The sequence below is a fragment of the Salmo salar genome, chromosome 08, assembly GCF_965601325.2.
Source record: "Salmo salar chromosome 08, fSalSal1, whole genome shotgun sequence".
Classification (NCBI taxonomy): Eukaryota; Metazoa; Chordata; class Actinopteri; order Salmoniformes; family Salmonidae; genus Salmo; species Salmo salar.
In genome coordinates this window covers 5,957,501-5,985,000 of record NC_138298.1, presented here as the reverse complement: position 1 = coordinate 5,985,000, position 27,500 = coordinate 5,957,501, and the positions used below count along the sequence as shown (strand labels likewise).

General features: G+C 36.3%; 1 non-coding gene and 1 pseudogene across 1 annotated transcript; both read right to left on the bottom strand.

Annotated features, from left to right (window-relative positions):
* Positions 1-3,812: 3,812 nt before the first annotated feature.
* Positions 3,813-3,923, bottom strand: LOC145853567 (uncharacterized; annotated as a pseudogene).
* Positions 3,924-16,016: 12,093 nt separating this feature from the next.
* Positions 16,017-16,135, bottom strand: LOC123733705 (5S ribosomal RNA). The gene has a single exon (XR_006764068.2). It is a non-coding gene; the product is annotated as a 5S ribosomal RNA (ribosomal RNA).
* Positions 16,136-27,500: the final 11,365 nt, after the last annotated feature.

Sequence of the window (27,500 nt, the reverse complement as noted above, 5' to 3'; positions counted from 1 at the left end):
TGCCAGTATCTTAGCTAAAATCTTATAATCTGAGTTTAATAAACTAATTGGCCTATAATTTTCTAGTTTCAGTTTGCTCCCCTTATTTTTATATAAAATCGATATCAGCCCTGTCACCATGGAATCTGAAACAGTATCATTGTCTTCCATATATTGATATACTTCTAATAAAATAGGTGCTAAAATACTTTCATACATTTTATAAAACTCTGCAATTAGTCCATCTACTCCAGGACTTTTATTTATTTGTAAACCCTTAATTGCATCTTTCACTTCATCCATTGTTATCTTCCTATCACACATTTGCTTATCTTCAACACCAATTTGCACATCCACACTACTTAAAATCTCTTTTACACACCCCTCATCCACCTCCCCTTTCTTAAATAAATCCTTATAAAAATTCTGTACAGTTTCTAATATTTCAACATAATCATTTACCACTTCACCCTTTACATTTTCAATCTCACTAATATATGATTTCGTCTGTTTAGTTTTTTCTAAACCAAGAAAAAACGAGGTACATTTCTCCCCTTCTAAAACATATTTTGCCCTACTTCTAATAATTGCACCCTTACACTTCTCTATTTCACATTTGCTCAATTTTGTTTTTAAATCTAAAAACCTTTCAATAGTATAATCAGGATCACTATCACATTTCTTCATTTCTTCATTCAATTTTGTTCTTAAATAATTTTCTGCTCTTATCATCCTACTCCTCTTCTTCCTTGCATATCTAATACTAAAAACTTTTATTTTTTCCTTAACATTTTCCCACCACTTGCACTTATCATTCCCTTTTTGCTTATCCTCCATTTCATCTTCTATCAAAGATTTAAGTTGTTTCCCGTATTCCTCATCACCTAGATACCCTGCATTCATACACCATATTCCCCCCCCTTTCCTTTCCTTATCTAACCCCACCGAAAATGTTAACCCAGCATGATCACTAAAAGTTGTAAAAATATATTTAATATCCTTCATAAAATTCCTTAACCCTTCATTTACTAAAACCAAATCTATCCGTGTCTGTTTCAATTCCCCTAAAACCACCTGCCTTCTAGAAAATTCTCTCTTATTCGGATTCTCCTCCCTCCATATATCAATTAAATTGTTTTCAACCATCATTTTCCTTAAAACCCCCCTAGATACATCACTTCTAAAAATAGCTCCCCTTGTCATATCTAATCTATCCATTTTTACATTAAAATCCCCAACTAAAATACAGTTTCCCTTGCACCATTTCGCTAATTCTAAAAATAAATTCCTTCTCTCTGTTTCATTATTCGGCGCATAAATATTTATAATCCTAAAAACCCTACTCATATATTCAAAATCTAAAATTAAAATCCTCCCATTATTATCATTATATATCTTCTTCACATTTTCTACTACATCCTTCCTTATTAAAATTGCAACCCCACATGAATTCCCCCTACCATTGTTTACATAAATAAAATCCCTCCATATTTTCTGAATTTCTAAAACACACATATTATCCCAGTGCGTCTCTTGAATACATAAAATATCAGAATTCTTTATGTGTACTATTCTATTAAATTTTCCTATTGTTCTCAACCCATTCGCATTTATCGACATTATTGTTACCATACTAATAAATAATAAAATTATAAAATATAATTTCATTATCCTCTACCTTTTATCCAGTTTCTTTCCTCTTCCACCCTTTCTCTCCCCCCCCTCCGCTGCTTTCCTCTTCCTGTATCCTCCTCTCATTCTTTCAAACTTTTCCCCATCATCCGAGTCCGATATCTCCTCCAAGTCCATTTCATCCAGCCAACTTTTCTTCTTTACACCCTCGTCCGTTGTGCTCCCCGTGTTCATCGCCGATTCTGGAATGTTCGTTGTGCTCCCCGTGTTCTCCACCGTTTCTGGAATGTTCATCTCCGTCTCATGTGTAGTCATCGTTGTGCTCCCCGTGTTCATCGCCGTTTCTGGAATGTTCGTTGTGCTCCCCGTGTTCATCTCCGTCTCATATATTGTCGTCGTTGTGCTCCCCGTGTTCTCCGCCGTTTCTGGAATGTTCATCTCCGTCTCTCGTGTAGTCTTCGTTGTGTTCCCCGTGTTCATACCCGTCTCCGTTATTGTCAATAAACTTAAAACCCTCTCCATTTCTTCACCCCCCGAGGTACTTGTTTGTGCTGTGCTTTCCCCCAAAACCCGTGAGTCCCCCGTGCTTCCCCCCAGTCCACTTCCCCTCTCCTCCTGAAAACTCCATCTTCTTATTTCCGAATCCATACTGCTCCCAATTTCATTAATCTTCTGGTCTTCCTTCTTCTCCCTTCTTCCTTCCTCCGTCTCTCCACCTTCCACCACATCCTCTCCTCCATCTTCTTCTCCTTCTTGCGACGATACAACTGCTTCCTCGAATAGTACTTGACTCCCCTCTCCCGTCATAACTTCTCCACAGTTGCACTCCGCCAATCTCTTTCTGCATCTTCCACAAACATTCCTTTCCTTCTCTCCGACACACTCTCTCGCATAATGGCCTTGATTGCCGCACTTGAAACACTTGAATTCAGGGCAATCTTTAACTATGTGCCCAGGTTGTATGCACAATCGACAAACTCTGACCTGCTTGTCATGGATCACCCTGAAGTATTCAGCTCCCTCCAGCGTCTCAATTTTTGTGGAATATGGCAATGATGTGACTTTTTCCGTAAATTTAACTTTACAGAACCTTGTTCCGTCAACCACCTCCGTTCCAGGCCAAACTCTCCTCCTTATCTCCGATACGGCCGTTACTCCCCAGCTTCTCAACTTGTCCAGTATCACTTTATCTTCTATATATACCGGTAGATTCATAAAAGACACCACCAATTCATTAATATTCACATCTCTCGCCAGTATCTTGTTGTCCTTTATCCGTATACCGTCCATTAGCCGTTCTTTACCTTTTCCGTTTCTCATCGTAATTTCATATTTCTTATCTCCTTTCATTCGGCATCCCACCACCTCTCCACACGTCTCCTTAATTGCTCGTAGTAATTCCATCGTCGTCACCTTTTCTTCTCCCACCAACTCAATTGCCACCGTGTATTCTTTGCCATATTTCATTCCTCCTTTTTCGTTTTCCTTCCGTTGCGCATTTTCGTTGTCCTTGTCCGTTCCGTTTGTCGTTGCCATGTTGTCCGTCATTGTAAATCAAAAATGAGAGCGAAAAAACCTCCCCCAGGCAGCAAAACTGCAGGGGGGGAAAACTAAACAAAACTAAAAACTATCCAAATGAAAAAACAATAAATTATATTGCAAAATCCAAAAAAGAAACGAAAATAGCTCTCGAGCAAACACTCTCAAGCAAACACTCACAGCTCAATTACTCGCACCTGTCGTCACTTCTCCAATCAAGGATTAGCGCCCCCAGGCTGGTATGGCCGTAAGCGAGAAACAATCTCTTGCTACAACATATATAGTCAAAGTGAGTGTGATAAACAGACATTGCATTTTCACCAATTAGATAAGCAGCTTGAACTTTGTGTCACTGAAAAAGTAGAAGAAATTACAAACACTGTTCCCATCACTTTTTAGCACAGGTAGTTGGATAAAATACAAACTTTATTTCCTTTCATCATTTGAACAGGGCAAAGGAGCACAAAGCACACACAAGCTGCATTCAGCAACAATATTCTTGTTTGTCTTATAAATACAAGGCAGATGCTAATTGAAAACACAAGGAAATTTGATCCTATTAAAAAGGCAGGAAGCTGCATTTAGTCAATTCATCATTAAATGCTTACTACAAGGCAGTGTTGCTGATGAAATAGTGCAGGGGCACACCCTCGTGGACAAAATGCTTACAGCACCTGGTATTCCCAGGCGGTCTCCCATCCAAGTACTAACCAGGCCCGACCCTGCTTAGCTTCCGAGATCGGAGACGTACCCAGGCGGGTATGGCCGTAAGCGAGAAACAATCTCTTGCTACAACATATATAGTCAAAGTGAGTCTGATAAAACAGACATTTAGTCAATTAATCATTAAATGCTTAATACAAGGCAGTGTTGCTGATGAAATAGTGCAAGAGCACACCCTCGTGGAAAAAATGCTTACAGCACCTGGTATTCCCAGGCGGTCTCCCATCCAAGTACTAACCAGGCCCGACCCTGCTTAGCTTCCGAGATCAGATGAGATCTGGCGTACCTTTTTTTTTTATCTTTTATTATGAAAAAACACATAATATTTACAATATTCAAACAATAATAATAAAAAAGGATGAACAATTCATCCTTTTACAAAATCAAAAAAGAAAAGAAAATAAAACCAATTAATAATTAAAAGCAAGTTTTCCATTTTGATCAATTTCGATAAAAGTGCTCCCCCACACAAACAGTTTTTCAAAATTACATCCTCCATATTTATATATTAGTTCAATATCTTTCTCTAAAATACTTTTAAATAAAACCTCCACACTCACAATTTTCCCTTCATAATGTCCTAAATTCCTTCTTTGTCTTACAGCGTATCTAGCATGGCTAAGAACAAAATTCATCAAATTAATATTAAAAACTTTGCTTTTTCCATTTATACCAAATAGAAACAACCTCCTCCACTCAACCCCATTTACAATATCTTCTCCCCAATGTTGTTCTAAAAGCCCCTTTATAAACTCATGAAACCCTTGTAATCTACTACATTCAATAAAAAAGTGCATAAAATTTTCCGCCTCCGTACCACAAATATCACATTCTCTTTTAATGTCTCTATTTATTTGATGTAAAACCACGTTCGTAAAAATCCTATTATGTTTCAATTTAAAATCATTATCTTCACATTCTATAGAATTATATTTTACATTGACATTCTTCCATATTGATTTTACATCTATATTTACAAATACCCTAGACCACACTTTTTCTGAAGCAGGAGCTTTTATCTCTCTTAAAATACATTTTTCATAAATCTTTTTAACTTTCAAACCTGATAAAACATGTTTCTCCCCATTACTTTCATAATATAAAACCGGTAAACCCTTAGCTCTCTCAACCACCTCTGTATTTATTAAAAGCACCCATTCTTCAGGAATACACCCTAAAATTCTCTTATACATATTATCTACTGTAGTTTTGCTCATTTCATCTTCCACTTCACAAACATTATCATAAATCGCTTGTACAGGAAGAAAACCTGGAATGACCTCGTATAAAATATCCCCAATCTGTCTCATCCCAGCCCTCATAAAATATTTACAAAACAACATCTTATTATTATATTGTATCTTGGGATTTAAGAAAATTGGCTGATTTAAAATATTGTCTAAAATGGTACACTCATAATAAATATTTGGTAAAAACTCCCCCCAAGCCTCAAACACTTCTCTATAAAACAATGGTATATTAGCTAACATTTCTTTTCTCATACACATTAATAAACCATTTTCCCCCATCCTCCCAACCTCCTGCAAATACTCTTTAAAAAATCTTTTCCATCCATAATCTAGTTCACCATATAAATATTTTCGTACCATTTTAACTCTAATTGCTTTTTTCCTCACATTTAAATCTACCAACTTCAAACCCCCCTCCTCATAACCTGCAATCAAAGTTTTAAAAGAAATTTTCGCTCCTTTCCCATCCCATAAAAAATCAACTAAAATCGTATTCATTTCAGATAAAACCCATTCTGGTACATCTAAAACGTTCATTACATGAATAAAAATTGACATCAGCAAGGAATTTACAACAATTACTTTCCCTTTTAATTTCAAAGCCCTCCCCCTCCACATATTTACCACCTTCCTAACTTTGTTTATAACCCCACTCCATGTCAGATCCCTAGCTTCTTGTTCCTTCACCCCTAAAAACACACCTAACACCTTAAAATAATCATTTACCACCTTAAAAGGAAAAGTCCCCTCATTATTCTTCCCAACATACATTATTACTGACTTCTCCATATTCACTTTTGCTCCTGAGGCTTTCTCATATACTTTAAAACACTCCATCACCCTTTTAACACTACCCTCATCTCTAACTGTTATTGTTGTATCGTCTGCATATTGATGAATTAAACTAAAACCTCCTTGCGGAGTCTCTACACAATTTATAAAAAGATCTTTTTTAAGGTATGCCGCTAAGGGTTCTACCGATAAAACAAACAATAAAGCTGATAAAGGGCACCCCTGTCTCACTGATCTCTCAAGAATAAAAGAATCTGTTAAAACCCCATTACATTTAACCCTACTTTTAGCCTTTCTATATAATAATTTTATCCATCTTATAATTCCATTTCCAAACCCATACTTTTCCAGTACCCTAAACATAAAATCATGTTCCACCCTGTCAAAAGCTTTATTAAAATCTATACTTAAAACAATCCCCCCCATCTTGTCGTTATTCATTTTATTTATCACATCTCTAAGTGTAGTTATGGTATCTGCTATATCTCTTCCAGGCACACTATAATTTTGTGTAGGTGCTATAATATCATTTAAAACCATCTTCATCCTATTTGCCAGTATCTTAGCTAAAATCTTATAATCTGAGTTTAATAAACTAATTGGCCTATAATTTTCTAATTTCAATTTACTCCCCTTATTTTTATATAAAATCGATATCAGCCCTGTCACCATGGAATCTGAAACAGTATTATTGTCTTCCATATATTGATATACTTCTAATAAAATAGGTGCTAAAATACTTTCATACATTTTATAAAACTCTGCAATTAGTCCATCCACTCCAGGACTTTTATTTATTTGTAAACCCTTAATTGCATCTTTCACTTCATCCATTGTTATCTCCCTATCACACATTTGCTTATCCTCAACACCAATTTGCACATCCACACTACTTAAAATCTCTTTTACACACCCCTCATCCACCTCCCCTTTCTTAAATAAATCCTTATAAAAATTCTGTACTGTTTCTAATATCTCAACATAATCATTTACCACTTCACCCTTTACATTTTCAATCTCACTAATATATGATTTCGTCTGTTTAGTTTTCTCTAAACCAAGAAAAAACGACGTACATTTCTCCCCTTCTAAAACATATTTTGCCCTACTTCTTATAATTGCACCCTTACACTTATCTATTTCACATTTGCTCAATTTTTCTTTTAAATCTAAAAACTTTTCAATAGTATAATCAGGATCACTATCACATTTCTTCATTTCTTCATTCAATTTTGTTCTTAAATAATTTTCTGCTCTTGTCATCCTACTCCTCTTCTTCCTTGCATATCTAATACTAAAAACTTTTATTTTTTCTTTAACATTTTCCCACCACTTGCACTTATCATTCCCTTTTTGCTTATCCTCCATTTCATGTTCTATCAAAGATTTAAGTTGTTTCCCGTATTCCTCATCACCTAGATACCCTGCATTCATACACCATATTCCCCCCCCTTTCCTTTCCTTATCTAACCCCACCGAAAATGTTAACCCAGCATGATCACTAAAAGTTGTAAAAATATATTTAATATCCTTCATAAAATTCCTTGACCCTTCATTTACTAAAACCAAATCTATCCGTGTCTGTTTCAATTCCCCTAAAACCACCTGCCTTCTAGAAAATTCTCTCTTATTAGGATTCTCCTCCCTCCATATATCAATTAAATTGTTTTCAACCATCATCTTCCTTAAAACCCCCCTAGATACGTCACTTCTAAAAATAGCTCCCCTTGTCATATCTAGTCTATCCATTTTTACATTAAAATCCCCAACTAAAATACAGTTTCCCTTGCACCATTTCGCTAATTCTAAAAATAAATTCCTTCTCTCTATTTCATTATTCGGCGCATAAATATTTATAATCCTAAAAACCCTACTCATATATTCAAAATCTAAAATTAAAATCCTCCCATTATTATCATTATATATCTTCTTCACATTTTCTACTACATCCTTCCTTATTAAAATTGCAACCCCACATGAATTCCCCCTACCATTGTTTACATAAATAAAATCCCTCCATATTTTCTGAACTTCTAAAACACACATATTATCCCAGTGCGTCTCTTGAATACATAAAATATCAGAATTCTTTATGTGTACTATTCTATTAAATTTTCCTATTGTTCTCAACCCATTCGCATTTATCGACATTATTGTTACCATACTAATAAATAATACAATTATAAAATATAATTTCATTATCCTCTACCTTTTATCCAGTTTCTTTCCTCTTCCACCCTTTCTCTCCCCCCCCTCCGCTGCTTTCCTCTTCCTGTATCCTCCTCTCATTCTTTCAAACTTTTCCCCATCATCCGAGTCCGATATCTCCTCCAAGTCCATTTCATCCAGCCAACTTTTCTTCTTTACACCCTCGTCCGTTGTGCTCCCCGTGTTCATCGCCGATTCTGGAATGCTCGTTGTGCTCCCCGCGTTCATCGCCGATTCTGGAATGTTCGTTGTGCTCCCCATGTTCTCCGCCGTTTCTGGAATGTTCATCTCCGTCTCTCGTGTAGTCGTCGTTGTGTTCCCCGTGTTCATACCCGTCTCCGTTATTGTCAATAAACTTAAAACCCTCTCCATTTCTTCACCCCCCGAGGTACTTGTTTGTGCTGTGCTTTCCCCCAAAACCCGTGAGTCCCCCGTGCTTCCCCCCAGTCCACTTCCCCTCTCCTCCTGAAAACTCCATCTTCTTATTTCCGAATCCATACTGCTCCCAATTTCATTAATCTTCTGGTCTTCCTTCTTCTCCCTTCTTCCTTCCTCCGTCTCTCCACCTTCCACCACATCCTCTCCTCCATCTTCTTCTCCTTCTTGCGACGATACAACTGCTTCCTCGAATAGTACTTGACTCCCCTCTCCCGTCATAACTTCTCCACAGTTGCACTCCGCCAATCTCTTTCTGCATCTTCCACAAACATTCCTTTCCTTCTCTCCGACACACTCTCTCGCATAATGGCCTTGATTGCCGCACTTGAAACACTTGAATTCAGGGCAATCTTTAACTATGTGCCCCGGTTGTATGCACAATCGACAAACTCTGACCTGCTTGTCATGGATCACCCTGAAGTATTCAGCTCCTTCCAGCGTCTCAATTTTTGTGGAATATGGCAATGATGTGACTTTTTCCGTAAATTTAACTTTACAGAACCTTGTTCCGTCAACCACCTCCGTTCCAGGCCAAACTCTCCTCCTTATCTCCGATACGGCCGTTACTCCCCAGCTTCTCAACTTGTCCAGTATAACTTTATCTTCTATATATACCGGTAGATTCATAAAAGACACCACCAATTCATTAATATTCACATCTCTCGCCAGTATCTTGTTGTCCTTTATCCGTATACCGTCCATTAGCCGTTCTTTACCTTTTCCGTTTCTCATCGTAATTTCATATTTCTTATCTCCTTTCATTCGGCATCCCACCACCTCTCCACACGTCTCCTTAATTGCTCGTAGTAATTCCATCGTCGTCACCTTTTCTTCTCCCACCAACTCAATTGCCACCGTGTATTCTTTTCCATATTTCATTCCTCCTTTTTCGTTTTCCTTCCGTTGCGCATTTTCGTTGTCCTTGTCCATTCCGTTTGTCGTTGCCATGTTGTCCGTCATTGTAAATCAAAAATGAGAGCGAAAAAACCTCCCCCAGGCAGCAAAACTGCAGGGGGGGAAAACTAAACAAAACTAAAAACTATCCAAATGAAAAAACAATAAATTATATTGCAAAATCCAAAAAAGAAACGAAAATAGCTCTCGAGCAAACACTCTCAAGCAAACACTCACAGCTCAATTACTCGCACCTGTCGTCACTTCTCCAATCAAGGATTAGCGCCCCCAGGCTGGTATGGCCGTAAGCGAGAAACAATCTCTTGCTACAACATATATAGTCAAAGTGAGTGTGATAAACAGACATTGCATTTTCACCAATTAGATAAGCAGCTTGAACTTTGTGTCACTGAAAAAGTAGAAGAAATTACAAACACTGTTCCCATCACTTTTTAGCACAGGTAGTTGGATAAAATACAAACTTTATTTCCTTTCATCATTTGAACAGGGCAAAGGAGCACAAAGCACACACAAGCTGCATTCAGCAACAATATTCTTGTTTGTCTTATAAATACAAGGCAGATGCTAATTGAAAACACAAGGAAATTTGATCCTATTAAAAAGGCAGGAAGCTGCATTTAGTCAATTCATCATTAAATGCTTACTACAAGGCAGTGTTGCTGATGAAATAGTGCAGTGGCACACCCTCGTGGACAAAATGCTTACAGCACCTGGTATTCCCAGGCGGTCTCCCATCCAAGTACTAACCAGGCCCGACCCTGCTTAGCTTCCGAGATCAGACGAGATCGGGCGTACCTTTTTTTTTTATCTTTTATTATGAAAAAACACATAATATTTACAATATTCAAACAATAATAATAAAAAAGGATGAACAATTCATCCTTTTACAAAATCAAAAAAGAAAAGAAAATAAAACCAATTAATAATTAAAAGCAAGTTTTCCATTTTGATCAATTTCGATAAAAGTGCTCCCCCACACAAACAGTTTTTCAAAATTACATCCTCCATATTTATATATTAGTTCAATATCTTTCTCTAAAATACTTTTAAATAAAACCTCCACACTCACAATTTTCCCTTCATAATGTCCTAAATTCCTTCTTTGTCTTACAGCGTATCTAGCATGGCTAAGAACAAAATTCATCAAATTAATATTAAAAACTTTGCTTTTTCCATTTATACCAAATAGAAACAACCTCCTCCACTCAATCCCATTTACAATATCTTCTCCCCAATGTTGTTCTAAAAGCCCCTTTATAAACTCATGAAACCCTTGTAATCTACTACATTCAATAAAAAAGTGCATAAAATTTTCCACCTCCGTACCACAAATATCACATTCTCTTTTAATGTCTCTATTTATTTGATGTAAAACCACGTTCGTAAAAATCCTATTATGTTTCAATTTAAAATCATTATCTTCACATTCTATAGAATTATATTTGACATTGACATTCTTCCATATTGATTTTACATCTATATTTACAAATACCCTAGACCACACTTTTTCTGAAGCAGGAGCTTTTATCTCTCTTAAAATACATTTTTCATAAATCTTTTTAACTTTCAAACCTGATAAAACATGTTTCTCCCCATTACTTTCATAATATAAAACCGGTAAACCCTTAGCTCTCTCAACCACCTCTGTATTTATTAAAAGCACCCATTCTTCAGGAATACACCCTAAAATTCTCTTATACATATTATCTACTGTAGTTTTGCTTATTTCATCTTCCACTTCACAAACATTATCATAAATCGCTTGTACAGTAAGGAACCCTGGAATGACCTCGTATAAAATATCCCCAATCTGTCTCATCCCAGCCCTCATAAAATATTTACAAAACAACATCTTATTATTATATTGTATCTTGGGATTTAAGAAAATTGGCTGATTTAAAATATTGTCTAAAATGGTACACTCATAATAAATATTTGGTAAAAACTCCCCCCAAGCTTCAAACACTTCTCTATAAAACAATGGTATATTACTTAACATTTCTTTTTTCATGCACATCAATAAACCATTGTCCCCCATCCTCCCAACCTCCTGCAAATACTCCTTAAAAAATCTTTTCCATCCATAATCTAGTTCACCATATAAATATTTCCGTACCATTTTAACTCTAATTGCTTTTTTCCTTACATTTAAATCCACCAACTTCAAACCCCCCTCCTCATAACCTGCAATCAATGTTTTAAAAGAAATTTTCGCTCCTTTCCCATCCCATAAAAAATCAACTAAAATCATATTCATTTCAGATAAAACCCATTCTGGTACATCTAAAACGTTCATGACATGAATAAAAATTGACATCAGCAAGGAATTTACAACAATTACTTTCCCTTTTAATTTCAAAGCCCTCCCCCTCCACATATTTACTACCTTCCTAACTTTGTTTATAACCCCACTCCATGTCAGATCCCTAGCTTCTTGTTCCTTCACCCCTAAAAACACACCTAACACCTTAAAATAATCATTTACCACCTTAAAAGGAAAAGTCCCCTCATTATTCTTCCCAACATACATTATTACTGACTTCTCCATATTCACTTTAGCTCCTGAGGCTTTCTCATATACTTTAAAACACTCCATCACCCTTTTAACACTTCCCTCATCTCTGACTGTAATTGTGGTATCGTCTGCATATTGATGAATTAAACTAAAACCTCCTTGCGGAGTCTCTACACAATTTATAAAATGATATTTTTTAAGGTATGCCGCTAAGGGTTCTACCGATAAAACAAACAATAAAGCTGATAAAGGGCACCCCTGTCTCACTGATCTCTCAAGAATAAAAGAATCTGTTAAAATCCCATTACATTTAACCCTACTTTTAGCCTTTCTATATAATAATTTTATCCATCTTATAATTCCATTTCCAAACCCATACTTTTCCAGTACCCTAAACATAAAATCATGTTCCACCCTGTCAAAAGCTTTATTAAAATCTATACTTAAAACAATTCCCCCTATCTTATCGCTATTCATTTTATTTATCACATCTCTAAGTGTAGTTATGGTATCTGCTATATCTCTTCCAGGCACAGTATAATTTTGTGTAGGTGCTATAATATCATTTAAAACCATCTTCATCCTATTTGCCAGTATCTTAGCTAAAATCTTATAATCTGAGTTTAATAAACTAATTGGCCTATAATTTTCTAATTTCAATTTACTCCCCTTATTTTTATATAAAATCGATATCAGCCCTGTCACCATGGAATCTGAAACAGTATTATTGTCTTCCATATATTGATATACTTCTAATAAAATAGGTGCTAAAATACTTTCATACATTTTATAAAACTCTGCAATTAGTCCATCTACTCCAGGACTTTTATTTATTTGTAAACCCTTAATTGCATCTTTCACTTCATCCATTGTTATCTTCCTATCACACATTTGCTTATCCTCAACACCAATTTGCACATCAACACTACTTAAAATCTCTTTTACACACCCCTCATCCACCTCCCCTTTCTTAAATAAATCCTTATAAAAATTCTGTACCGTTTCTAATATCTCCACATAATCATTTACTACTTCACCCTTTACATTTTCAATCTCACTAATATATGATTTCATCTGTTTAGTTTTCTCTAAACCAAGAAAAAACGACGTACATTTCTCCCCTTCTAAAACATATTTTGCCCTACTTCTTATAATTGCACCCTTACACTTATCTATTTCACATTTGCTCAATTTTTCTTTTAAATCTAAAAACTTTTCAATAGTATAATCAGGATCACTATCACATTTCTTCATTTCTTCATTCAATTTTGTTCTTAAATAATTTTCTGCTCTTGTCATCCTACTCCTCTGCTTCCTTGCATATCTAATACTAAAAACTTTTATTTTTTCTTTAACATTTTCCCACCACTTGCACTTATCATTCCCTTTTTGCTTATCCTCCATTTCATGTTCTATCAAAGATTTAAGTTGTTTCCCGTATTCCTCATCACCTAGATACCCTGCATTCATACACCATATTCCCCCCCCTTTCCTTTCCTTATCTAACCCCACCGAAAATGTTAACCCAGCATGATCACTAAAAGTTGTAAAAATATATTTAATATCCTTCATAAAATTCCTTAACCCTTCATTTACTAAAACCAAATCTATCCGTGTCTGTTTCAATTCCCCTAAAACCACCTGCCTTCTAGAAAATTCTCTCTTATTAGGATTCTCCTCCCTCCATATATCAATTAAATTGTTTTCAACCATCATCTTCCTTAAAACCCCCCTAGATACGTCACTTCTAAAAATAGCTCCCCTTGTCATATCTAGTCTATCCATTTTTACATTAAAATCCCCAACTAAAATACAGTTTCCCTTGCACCATTTCGCTAATTCTAAAAATAAATTCCTTCTCTCTATTTCATTATTCGGCGCATAAATATTTATAATCCTAAAAACCCTACTCATATATTCAAAATCTAAAATTAAAATCCTCCCATTATTATCATTATATATCTTCTTCACATTTTCTACTACATCCTTCCTTATTAAAATTGCAACCCCACATGAATTCCCCCTACCATTGTTTACATAAATAAAATCCCTCCATATTTTCTGAACTTCTAAAACACACATATTATCCCAGTGCGTCTCTTGAATACATAAAATATCAGAATTCTTTATGTGTACTATTCTATTAAATTTTCCTATTGTTCTTAACCCATTCGCATTTATCGACATTATTGTTACCATACTAATAAATAATAAAATTATAAAATATAATTTCATTATCCTCTACCTTTTATCCAGTTTCTTTCCTCTTCCACCCTTTCTCTCCCCCCCCTCCGCTGCTTTCCTCTTCCTGTATCCTCCTCTCATTCTTTCAAACTTTTCCCCATCATCCGAGTCCGATATCTCCTCCAAGTCCATTTCATCCAGCCAACTTTTCTTCTTTACACCCTCGTCCGTTGTGCTCCCCGTGTTCATCGCCGATTCTGGAATGCTCGTTGTGCTCCCCGCGTTCATCGCCGATTCTGGAATGTTCGTTGTGCTCCCCATGTTCTCCGCCGTTTCTGGAATGTTCATCTCCGTCTCTCGTGTAGTCGTCGTTGTGTTCCCCGTGTTCATACCCGTCTCCGTTATTGTCAATAAACTTAAAACCCTCTCCATTTCTTCACCCCCCGAGGTACTTGTTTGTGCTGTGCTTTCCCCCAAAACCCGTGAGTCCCCCGTGCTTCCCCCCAGTCCACTTCCCCTCTCCTCCTGAAAACTCCATCTTCTTATTTCCGAATCCATACTGCTCCCAATTTCATTAATCTTCTGGTCTTCCTTCTTCTCCCTTCTTCCTTCCTCCGTCTCTCCACCTTCCACCACATCCTCTCCTCCATCTTCTTCTCCTTCTTGCGACGATACAACTGCTTCCTCGAATAGTACTTGACTCCCCTCTCCCGTCATAACTTCTCCACAGTTGCACTCCGCCAATCTCTTTCTGCATCTTCCACAAACATTCCTTTCCTTCTCTCCGACACACTCTCTCGCATAATGGCCTTGATTGCCGCACTTGAAACACTTGAATTCAGGGCAATCTTTAACTATGTGCCCCGGTTGTATGCACAATCGACAAACTCTGACCTGCTTGTCATGGATCACCCTAAAGTATTCAGCTCCCTCCAGCGTCTCAATTTTTGTGGAATATGGCAATGATGTGACTTTTTCCGTAAATTTAACTTTACAGAACCTTGTTCCGTCAACCACCTCCGTTCCAGGCCAAACTCTCCTCCTTATCTCCGATACGGCCGTTACTCCCCAGCTTCTCAACTTGTCCAGTATAACTTTATCTTCTATATATACCGGTAGATTCATAAAAGACACCACCAATTCATTAATATTCACATCTCTCGCCAGTATCTTGTTGTCCTTTATCCGTATACCGTCCATTAGCCGTTCTTTACCTTTTCCGTTTCTCATCGTAATTTCATATTTCTTATCTCCTTTCATTCGGCATCCCACCACCTCTCCACACGTCTCCTTAATTGCACGTAGTAATTCCATCGTCGTCACCTTTTCTTCTCCCACCAACTCAATTGCCACCGTGTATTCTTTTCCATATTTCATTCCTCCTTTTTCGTTTTCCTTCCGTTGCGCATTTTCGTTGTCCTTGTCCATTCCGTTTGTCGTTGCCATGTTGTCCGTCATTGTAAATCAAAAATGAGAGCGAAAAAACCTCCCCCAGGCAGCAAAACTGCAGGGGGGGAAAACTAAACAAAACTAAAAACTATCCAAATGAAAAAACAATAAATTATATTGCAAAATCCAAAAAAGAAACGAAAATAGCTCTCGAGCAAACACTCTCAAGCAAACACTCACAGCTCAATTACTCGCACCTGTCGTCACTTCTCCAATCAAGGATTAGCGCCCCCAGGCTGGTATGGCCGTAAGCGAGAAACAATCTCTTGCTACAACATATATAGTCAAAGTGAGTCTGATAAAACAGACATTTAGTCAATTCATCATTAAATGCTTAATACAAGGCAGTGTTGCTGATGAAATAGTGCAAGAGCACACCCTCGTGGACAAAATGCTTACAGCACCTGGTATTCCCAGGCGGTCTCCCATCCAAGTACTAACCAGGCCCGACCCTGCTTAGCTTCCGAGATCAGACGAGATCGGGCGTACCCAGGCTGGTATGGCCGTAAGCGAGAAACAATCTCTTGCTACAACATATATAGTCAAAGTGAGGGTGATAAACAGACATTGCATTTTCACCAATTAGATAAGCAGCTTGAACTTTGTGTCACTGAAAAAGTAGAAGAAATTACAAACACTGTTCCCATCACTTTTTAGCACAGGTAGTTGGATAAAATACAAACTTTATTTCCTTTCATCATTTGAACAGGGCAAAGGAGCACAAAGCACACACAAGCTGCATTCAGCAACAATATTCTTGTTTGTCTTATAAATACAAGGCAGATGCTAATTGAAAACACAAGGAAATTTGATCCTATTAAAAAGGCAGGAAGCTGCATTTAGTCAATTCATCATTAAATGCTTACTACAAGGCAGTGTTGCTGATGAAATAGTGCAGGGGCACACCCTCGTGGACAAAATGCTTACAGCACCTGGTATTCCCAGGCGGTCTCCCATCCAAGTACTAACCAGGCCCGACCCTGCTTAGCTTCCGAGATCAGACGAGATCGGGCGTACCTTTTTTTTTTTTTATCTTTTATTATGAAAAAACACATAATATTTACAATATTCAAACAATAATAATAAAAAAGGATGAACAATTCATCCTTTTACAAAATCAAAAAAGAAAAGAAAATAAAACCAATTAATAATTAAAAGCAAGTTTTCCATTTTGATCAATTTCGATAAAAGTGCTCCCCCACACAAACAGTTTTTCAAAATTACATCCTCCATATTTATATATTAGTTCAATATCTTTCTCTAAAATACTTTTAAATAAAACCTCCACACTCACAATTTTCCCTTCATAATGTCCTAAATTCCTTCTTTGTCTTACAGCGTATCTAGCATGGCTAAGAACAAAATTCATCAAATTAATATTAAAAACTTTGCTTTTTCCATTTATACCAAATAGAAACAACCTCCTCCACTCAACCCCATTTACAATATCTTCTCCCCAATGTTGTTCTAAAAGCCCCTTTATAAACTCATGAAACCCTTGTAATCTACTACATTCAATAAAAAAGTGCATAAAATTTTCCACCTCCGTACCACAAATATCACATTCTCTTTTAATGTCTCTATTTATTTGATGTAAAACCACGTTCGTAAAAATCCTATTATGTTTCAATTTAAAATCATTATCTTCACATTCTATAGAATTATATTTGACATTGACATTCTTCCATATTGATTTTACATCTATATTTACAAATACCCTAGACCACACTTTTTCTGAAGCAGGAGCTTTTATCTCTCTTAAAATACATTTTTCATAAATCTTTTTAACTTTCAAACCTGATAAAACATGTTTCTCCCCATTACTTTCATAATATAAAACCGGTAAACCCTTAGCTCTCTCAACCACCTCTGTATTTATTAAAAGCACCCATTCTTCAGGAATACACCCTAAAATTCTCTTATACATATTTTCTATTGTAGTTTTGCTTATTTCATCTTCTACTTCACAAACATTATCATAAATCGCTTGTACAGTAAGAAACCCTGGAATGACCTCGTATAAAATATCCCCAATCTGTCTCATCCCAGCCCTCATAAAATATTTACAAAACAACATCTTATTATTATATTGTATCTTGGGATTTAAGAAAATTGGCTGATTTAAAATATTGTCTAAAATGGTACACTCATAATAAATATTTGGTAAAAACTCCCCCCAAGCTTCAAACACTTCTCTATAAAACAATGGTATATTACTTAACATTTCTTTTTTCATGCACATCAATAAACCATTGTCCCCCATCCTCCCAACCTCCTGCAAATACTCCTTAAAAAATCTTTTCCATCCATAATCTAGTTCACCATATAAATATTTCCGTACCATTTTAACTCTAATTGCTTTTTTCCTTACATTTAAATCCACCAACTTCAAACCCCCCTCCTCATATCCTGCAATCAATGTTTTAAAAGAAATTTTCGCTCCTTTCCCATCCCATAAAAAATCAACTAAAATCGTATTCATTTCAGATAAAACCCATTCTGGTACATCTAAAACGTTCATGACATGAATAAAAATTGACATCAGCAAGGAATTTACAACAATTACTTTCCCTTTTAATTTCAAAGCCCTCCCCCTCCACATATTTACTACCTTCCTAACTTTATTTATAACCCCACTCCATGTCAGATCCCTAGCTTCTTGTTCCTTCACCCCTAAAAACACACCTAACACCTTAAAATAATCATTTACCACCTTAAAAGGAAAAGTCCCCTCATTATTCTTCCCAACATACATTATTACTGACTTCTCCATATTCACTTTAGCTCCTGAGGCTTTCTCATATACTTTAAAACACTCCATCACCCTTTTAACACTTCCCTCATCTCTGACTGTAATTGTGGTATCGTCTGCATATTGATGAATTAAACTAAAACCTCCTTGCGGAGTCTCTACACAATTTATAAAATGATATTTTTTAAGGTATGCCGCTAAGGGTTCTACCGATAAAACAAACAATAAAGCTGATAAAGGGCACCCCTGTCTCACTGACCTCTCAAGAATAAAAGAATCTGTTAAAACCCCATTACATTTAACCCTACTTTTAGCCTTTCTATATAATAATTTTATCCATCTTATTATACCATTTCCAAACCCATACTTTTCCAGTACCCTAAACATAAAATCATGTTCCACCCTGTCAAAAGCTTTATTAAAATCTATACTTAAAACAATCCCCCCCATCTTGTCACTATTCATTTTATTTATCACATCTCTAAGTGTAGTTATGGTATCTGCTATATCTCTTCCAGGCACACTATAATTTTGTGTAGGTGCTATAATATCATTTAAAACCATCTTCATCCTATTTGCCAGTATCTTAGCTAAAATCTTATAATCTGAGTTTAATAAACTAATTGGCCTATAATTTTCTAGTTTCAGTTTGCTCCCCTTATTTTTATATAAAATCGATATCAGCCCTGTCACCATGGAATCTGAAACAGTATCATTGTCTTCCATATATTGATATACTTCTAATAAAATAGGTGCTAAAATACTTTCATACATTTTATAAAACTCTGCAATTAGTCCATCTACTCCAGGACTTTTATTTATTTGTAAACCCTTAATTGCATCTTTCACTTCATCCATTGTTATCTTCCTATCACACATTTGCTTATCTTCAACACCAATTTGCACATCCACACTACTTAAAATCTCTTTTACACACCCCTCATCCACCTCCCCTTTCTTAAATAAATCCTTATAAAAATTCTGTACAGTTTCTAATATTTCAACATAATCATTTACCACTTCACCCTTTACATTTTCAATCTCACTAATATATGATTTCGTCTGTTTAGTTTTCTCTAAACCAAGAAAAAACGAGGTACATTTCTCCCCTTCTAAAACATATTTTGCCCTACTTCTTATAATTGCACCCTTACACTTCTCTATTTCACATTTGCTCAATTTTGTCTTTTAAATCTAAAAACCTTTCAATAGTATAATCAGGATCACTATCACATTTCTTCATTTCTTCATTCAATTTTGTTCTTAAATAATTTTCTGCTCTTGTCATCCTACTCCTCTTCTTCCTTGCATATCTAATACTAAAAACTTTTATTTTTTCTTTAACATTTTCCCACCACTTGCACTTATCATTCCCTTTTTGCTTATCCTCCATTTCATCTTCTATCAAAGATTTAAGTTGTTTCCCGTATTCCTCATCACCTAGATACCCTGCATTCATACACCATATTCCCCCCCCTTTCCTTTCCTTATCTAACCCCACCGAAAATGTTAACCCAGCATGATCACTAAAAGTTGTAAAAATATATTTAATATCCTTCATAAAATTCCTTAACCCTTCATTTACTAAAACCAAATCTATCCGTGTCTGTTTCAATTCCCCTAAAACCACCTGCCTTCTAGAAAATTCTCTCTTATTCGGATTCTCCTCCCTCCATATATCAATTAAATTGTTTTCAACCATCATTTTCCTTAAAACCCCCCTAGATACGTCACTTCTAAAAATAGCTCCCCTTGTCATATCTAGTCTATCCATTTTTACATTAAAATCCCCAACTAAAATACAGTTTCCCTTGCACCATTTCGCTAATTCTAAAAATAAATTCCTTCTCTCTGTTTCATTATTCGGCGCATAAATATTTATAATCCTAAAAACCCTACTCATATATTCAAAATCTAAAATTAAAATCCTCCCATTATTATCATTATATATCTTCTTCACATTTTCTACTACATCCTTCCTTATTAAAATTGCAACCCCACATGAATTCCCCCTACCATTGTTTACATAAATAAAATCCCTCCATATTTTCTGAATTTCTAAAACACACATATTATCCCAGTGCGTCTCTTGAATACATAAAATATCAGAATTCTTTATGTGTACTATTCTATTAAATTTTCCTATTGTTCTCAACCCATTCGCATTTATCGACATTATTGTTACCATACTAATAAATAATAAAATTATAAAATATAATTTCATTATCCTCTACCTTTTATCCAGTTTCTTTCCTCTTCCACCCTTTCTCTCCCCCCCCTCCGCTGCTTTCCTCTTCCTGTATCCTCCTCTCATTCTTTCAAACTTTTCCCCATCATCCGAGTCCGATATCTCCTCCAAGTCCATTTCATCCAGCCAACTTTTCTTCTTTACACCCTCGTCCGTTGTGCTCCCCGTGTTCATCGCCGATTCTGGAATGTTCGTTGTGCTCCCCGTGTTCTCCGCCGTTTCTGGAATGTTCATCTCCGTCTCATGTGTAGTCGTCGTTGTGCTCCCCGTGTTCATCGCCGTTTCTGGAATGTTCGTTGTGCTCCCCGTGTTCATCTCCGTCTCATATATTGTCGTCGTTGTGCTCCCCGTGTTCCCGCCGCGGATGCACCCGTCTCTCGTGTAGTCTCGTGGCCCCGGCCCCGCCCGGCATTAAACTTAAAACCCTCTCCATTTCTTCACCCCCCGAGGTACTTGTTTGTGCTGTGCTTTCCCCCAAAACCCGTGAGTCCCCCGTGCTTCCCCCCAGTCCACTTCCCCTCTCCTCCTGAAAACTCCATCTTCTTATTTCCGAATCCATACTGCTCCCAATTTCGTTAATCTTCTGGTCTTCCTTCTTCTCCCTTCTTCCTTCCTCCGTCTCTCCACCTTCCACCACATCCTCTCCTCCATCTTCTTCTCCTTCTTGCGACGATACAACTGCTTCCTCGAATAGTACTTGACTCCCCTCTTCAGTCATAACTTCTCCACAGTTGCACTCCGCCAATCTCTTTCTGCATCTTCCACAAACATTCCTTTCCTTCTCTCCGACACACTCTCTCGCATAATGGCCTTGATTGCCGCACTTGAAACACTTGAATTCAGGGCAATCTTTAACTATGTGCCCAGGTTGTATGCACAATCGACAAACTCTGACCTGCTTGTCATGGATCACCCTGAAGTATTCAGCTCCTTCCAGCGTCTCAATTTTTGTGGAATATGGCAATGATGTGACTTTTTCCGTAAATTTAACTTTACAGAACCTTGTTCCGTCAACCACCTCCGTTCCAGGCCAAACTCTCCTCCTTATCTCCGATACGGCCGTTACTCCCCAGCTTCTCAACTTGTCCAGTATCACTTTATCTTCTATATATACCGGTAGATTCATAAAAGACACCACCAATTCATTAATATTCACATCTCTCGCCAGTATCTTGTTGTCCTTTATCCGTATACCGTCCATTAGCCGTTCTTTACCTTTTCCGTTTCTCATCGTAATTTCATATTTCTTATCTCCTTTCATTCGGCATCCCACCACCTCTCCACACGTCTCCTTAATTGCTCGTAGTAATTCCATCGTCGTCACCTTTTCTTCTCCCACCAACTCAATTGCCACCGTGTATTCTTTTCCATATTTCATTCCTCCTTTTTCGTTTTCCTTCCGTTGCGCATTTTCGTTGTCCTTGTCCGTTCCGTTTGTCGTTGCCATGTTGTCCGTCATTGTAAATCAAAAATGAGAGCGAAAAAACCTCCCCCAGGCAGCAAAACTGCAGGGGGGGAAAACTAAACAAAACTAAAAACTATCCAAATGAAAAAACAATAAATTATATTGCAAAATCCAAAAAAGAAACGAAAATAGCTCTCGAGCAAACACTCTCAAGCAAACACTCACAGCTCAATTACTCGCACCTGTCGTCACTTCTCCAATCAAGGATTAGCGCCCCCAGGCTGGTATGGCCGTAAGCGAGAAACAATCTCTTGCTACAACATATATAGTCAAAGTGAGTCTGATAAAACAGACATTTAGTCAATTCATCATTAAATGCTTAATACAAGGCAGTGTTGCTGATGAAATAGTGCAAGAGCACACCCTCGTGGACAAAATGCTTACAGCACCTGGTATTCCCAGGCGGTCTCCCATCCAAGTACTAACCAGGCCCGACCCTGCTTAGCTTCCGAGATCAGACGAGATCGGGCGTACCTTTTTTTTTTTTTTTTATCTTTTATTATGAAAAAACACATAATATTTACAATATTCAAACAATAATAATAAAAAAGGATGAACAATTCATCCTTTTACAAAATCAAAAAAGAAAAGAAAATAAAACCAATTAATAATTAAAAGCAAGTTTTCCATTTCGATCAATTTCGATAAAAGTGCTCCCCCACACAAACAGTTTTTCAAAATTACATCCTCCATATTTATATATTAGTTCAATATCTTTCTCTAAAATACTTTTAAATAAAACCTCCACACTCACAATTTTCCCTTCATAATGTCCTAAATTCCTTCTTTGTCTTACAGCGTATCTAGCATGGCTAAGAACAAAATTCATCAAATTAATATTAAAAACTTTGCTTTTTCCATTTATACCAAATAGAAACAACCTCCTCCACTCAATCCCATTTACAATATCTTCTCCCCAATGTTGTTCTAAAAGCCCCTTTATAAACTCATGAAACCCTTGTAATCTACTACATTCAATAAAAAAGTGCATAAAATTTTCCACCTCCGTACCACAAATATCACATTCTCTTTTAATGTCTCTATTTATTTGATGTAAAACCACGTTCGTAAAAATCCTATTATGTTTCAATTTAAAATCATTATCTTCACATTCTATAGAATTATATTTGACATTGACATTCTTCCATATTGATTTTACATCTATATTTACAAATACCCTAGACCACACTTTTTCTGAAGCAGGAGCTTTTATCTCTCTTAAAATACATTTTTCATAAATCTTTTTAACTTTCAAACCTGATAAAACATGTTTCTCCCCATTACTTTCATAATATAAAACCGGTAAACCCTTAGCTCTCTCAACCACCTCTGTATTTATTAAAAGCACCCATTCTTCAGGAATACACCCTAAAATTCTCTTATACATATTATCTACTGTAGTTTTGCTTATTTCATCTTCCACTTCACAAACATTATCATAAATCGCTTGTACAGTAAGGAACCCTGGAATGACCTCGTATAAAATATCCCCAATCTGTCTCATCCCAGCCCTCATAAAATATTTACAAAACAACATCTTATTATTATATTGTATCTTGGGATTTAAGAAAATTGGCTGATTTAAAATATTGTCTAAAATGGTACACTCATAATAAATATTTGGTAAAAACTCCCCCCAAGCTTCAAACACTTCTCTATAAAACAATGGTATATTACTTAACATTTCTTTTTTCATGCACATCAATAAACCATTGTCCCCCATCCTCCCAACCTCCTGCAAATACTCCTTAAAAAATCTTTTCCATCCATAATCTAGTTCACCATATAAATATTTCCGTACCATTTTAACTCTAATTGCTTTTTTCCTTACATTTAAATCCACCAACTTCAAACCCCCCTCCTCATAACCTGCAATCAATGTTTTAAAAGAAATTTTCGCTCCTTTCCCATCCCATAAAAAATCAACTAAAATCATATTCATTTCAGATAAAACCCATTCTGGTACATCTAAAACGTTCATGACATGAATAAAAATTGACATCAGCAAGGAATTTACAACAATTACTTTCCCTTTTAATTTCAAAGCCCTCCCCCTCCACATATTTACTACCTTCCTAACTTTGTTTATAACCCCACTCCATGTCAGATCCCTAGCTTCTTGTTCCTTCACCCCTAAAAACACACCTAACACCTTAAAATAATCATTTACCACCTTAAAAGGAAAAGTCCCCTCATTATTCTTCCCAACATACATTATTACTGACTTCTCCATATTCACTTTAGCTCCTGAGGCTTTCTCATATACTTTAAAACACTCCATCACCCTTTTAACACTTCCCTCATCTCTGACTGTAATTGTGGTATCGTCTGCATATTGATGAATTAAACTAAAACCTCCTTGCGGAGTCTCTACACAATTTATAAAATGATCTTTTTTAAGGTATGCCGCTAAGGGTTCTACCGATAAAACAAACAATAAAGCTGATAAAGGGCACCCCTGTCTCACTGATCTCTCAAGAATAAAAGAATCTGTTAAAATCCCATTACATTTAACCCTACTTTTAGCCTTTCTATATAATAATTTTATCCATCTTATAATTCCATTTCCAAACCCATACTTTTCCAGTACCCTAAACATAAAATCATGTTCCACCCTGTCAAAAGCTTTATTAAAATCTATACTTAAAACAATTCCCCCTATCTTATCGCTATTCATTTTATTTATCACATCTCTAAGTGTAGTTATGGTATCTGCTATATCTCTTCCAGGCACAGTATAATTTTGTGTAGGTGCTATAATATCATTTAAAACCATCTTCATCCTATTTGCCAGTATCTTAGCTAAAATCTTATAATCTGAGTTTAATAAACTAATTGGCCTATAATTTTCTAATTTCAATTTACTCCCCTTATTTTTATATAAAATCGATATCAGCCCTGTCACCATGGAATCTGAAACAGTATTATTGTCTTCCATATATTGATATACTTCTAATAAAATAGGTGCTAAAATACTTTCATACATTTTATAAAACTCTGCAATTAGTCCATCTACTCCAGGACTTTTATTTATTTGTAAACCCTTAATTGCATCTTTCACTTCATCCATTGTTATCTTCCTATCACACATTTGCTTATCCTCAACACCAATTTGCACATCAACACTACTTAAAATCTCTTTTACACACCCCTCATCCACCTCCCCTTTCTTAAATAAATCCTTATAAAAATTCTGTACCGTTTCTAATATCTCCACATAATCATTTACTACTTCACCCTTTACATTTTCAATCTCACTAATATATGATTTCATCTGTTTAGTTTTCTCTAAACCAAGAAAAAACGACGTACATTTCTCCCCTTCTAAAACATATTTTGCCCTACTTCTTATAATTGCACCCTTACACTTATCTATTTCACATTTGCTCAATTTTTCTTTTAAATCTAAAAACTTTTCAATAGTATAATCAGGATCACTATCACATTTCTTCATTTCTTCATTCAATTTTGTTCTTAAATAATTTTCTGCTCTTGTCATCCTACTCCTCTGCTTCCTTGCATATCTAATACTAAAAACTTTTATTTTTTCTTTAACATTTTCCCACCACTTGCACTTATCATTCCCTTTTTGCTTATCCTCCATTTCATGTTCTATCAAAGATTTAAGTTGTTTCCCGTATTCCTCATCACCTAGATACCCTGCATTCATACACCATATTCCCCCCCCTTTCCTTTCCTTATCTAACCCCACCGAAAATGTTAACCCAGCATGATCACTAAAAGTTGTAAAAATATATTTAATATCCTTCATAAAATTCCTTAACCCTTCATTTACTAAAACCAAATCTATCCGTGTCTGTTTCAATTCCCCTAAAACCACCTGCCTTCTAGAAAATTCTCTCTTATTCGGATTCTCCTCCCTCCATATATCAATTAAATTGTTTTCAACCATCATCTTCCTTAAAACCCCCCTAGATACGTCACTTCTAAAAATAGCTCCCCTTGTCATATCTAGTCTATCCATTTTTACATTAAAATCCCCAACTAAAATACAGTTTCCCTTGCACCATTTCGCTAATTCTAAAAATAAATTCCTTCTCTCTATTTCATTATTCGGCGCATAAATATTTATAATCCTAAAAACCCTACTCATATATTCAAAATCTAAAATTAAAATCCTCCCATTATTATCATTATATATCTTCTTCACATTTTCTACTACATCCTTCCTTATTAAAATTGCAACCCCACATGAATTCCCCCTACCATTGTTTACATAAATAAAATCCCTCCATATTTTCTGAATTTCTAAAACACACATATTATCCCAGTGCGTCTCTTGAATACATAAAATATCAGAATTCTTTATGTGTACTATTCTATTAAATTTTCCTATTGTTCTCAACCCATTCGCATTTATCGACATTATTGTTACCATACTAATAAATAATAAAATTATAAAATATAATTTCATTATCCTCTACCTTTTATCCAGTTTCTTTCCTCTTCCACCCTTTCTCTCCCCCCCCTCCGCTGCTTTCCTCTTCCTGTATCCTCCTCTCATTCTTTCAAATTTTTCCCCATCATCCGAGTCCGATATCTCCTCCAAGTCCATTTCATCCAGCCAACTTTTCTTCTTTACACCCTCATCCGTTGTGCTCCCCGTGTTCATCGCCGATTCTGGAATGCTCGTTGTGCTCCCCGTGTTCATCGCCGATTCTGGAATGTTCGTTGTGCTCCCCGTGTTCTCCGCCGTTTCTGGAATGTTCATCTCCGTCTCACGTGTAGTAGTCGTTGTGCTCCCCGTGTTCATACCCGTCTCTGTTATTGTCATTAAACTTAAGACCCTCTCCATTTCTTCACCCCCCGAGGTACTTGTTTGTGCTGTGCTTTCCCCCAAAACCCGTGAGTCCCCCGTGCTTCCCCCCAATCCACTTCCCCTCTCCTCCTGAAAACTCCACCTTCTTATTTCCGAATCCATACTGCTCCCAATTTCGTTAATCTTCTGGTCTTCTTTCTTCTCCCTTCTTCCTTCCTCCGTCTCTCCACCTTCCACCACGTCCTCTCCTCCATCTTCTTCTCCTTCTTGCGATGATACAACTGCTTCCTCGAATAGTACTTGACTCCCCTCTTCAGTCATAACTTCTCCACAGTTGCACTCCGCCAATCTCTTTCTGCATCTTCCACAAACATTCCTTTCCTTCTCTCCGACACACTCTCTCGCATAATGGCCTTGATTGCCGCACTTGAAACACTTGAATTCAGGGCAATCTTTAACTATGTGCCCAGGTTGTATGCACAATCGACAAACTCTGACCTGCTTGTCATGGATCACCCTGAAGTATTCAGCTCCTTCCAGCGTCTCAATTTTTGTGGAATATGGCAATGATTTTACTTTTTCCGTAAATTTAACTTTACAAAACCGTGTTCCGTCAACCACCTCCGTTCCA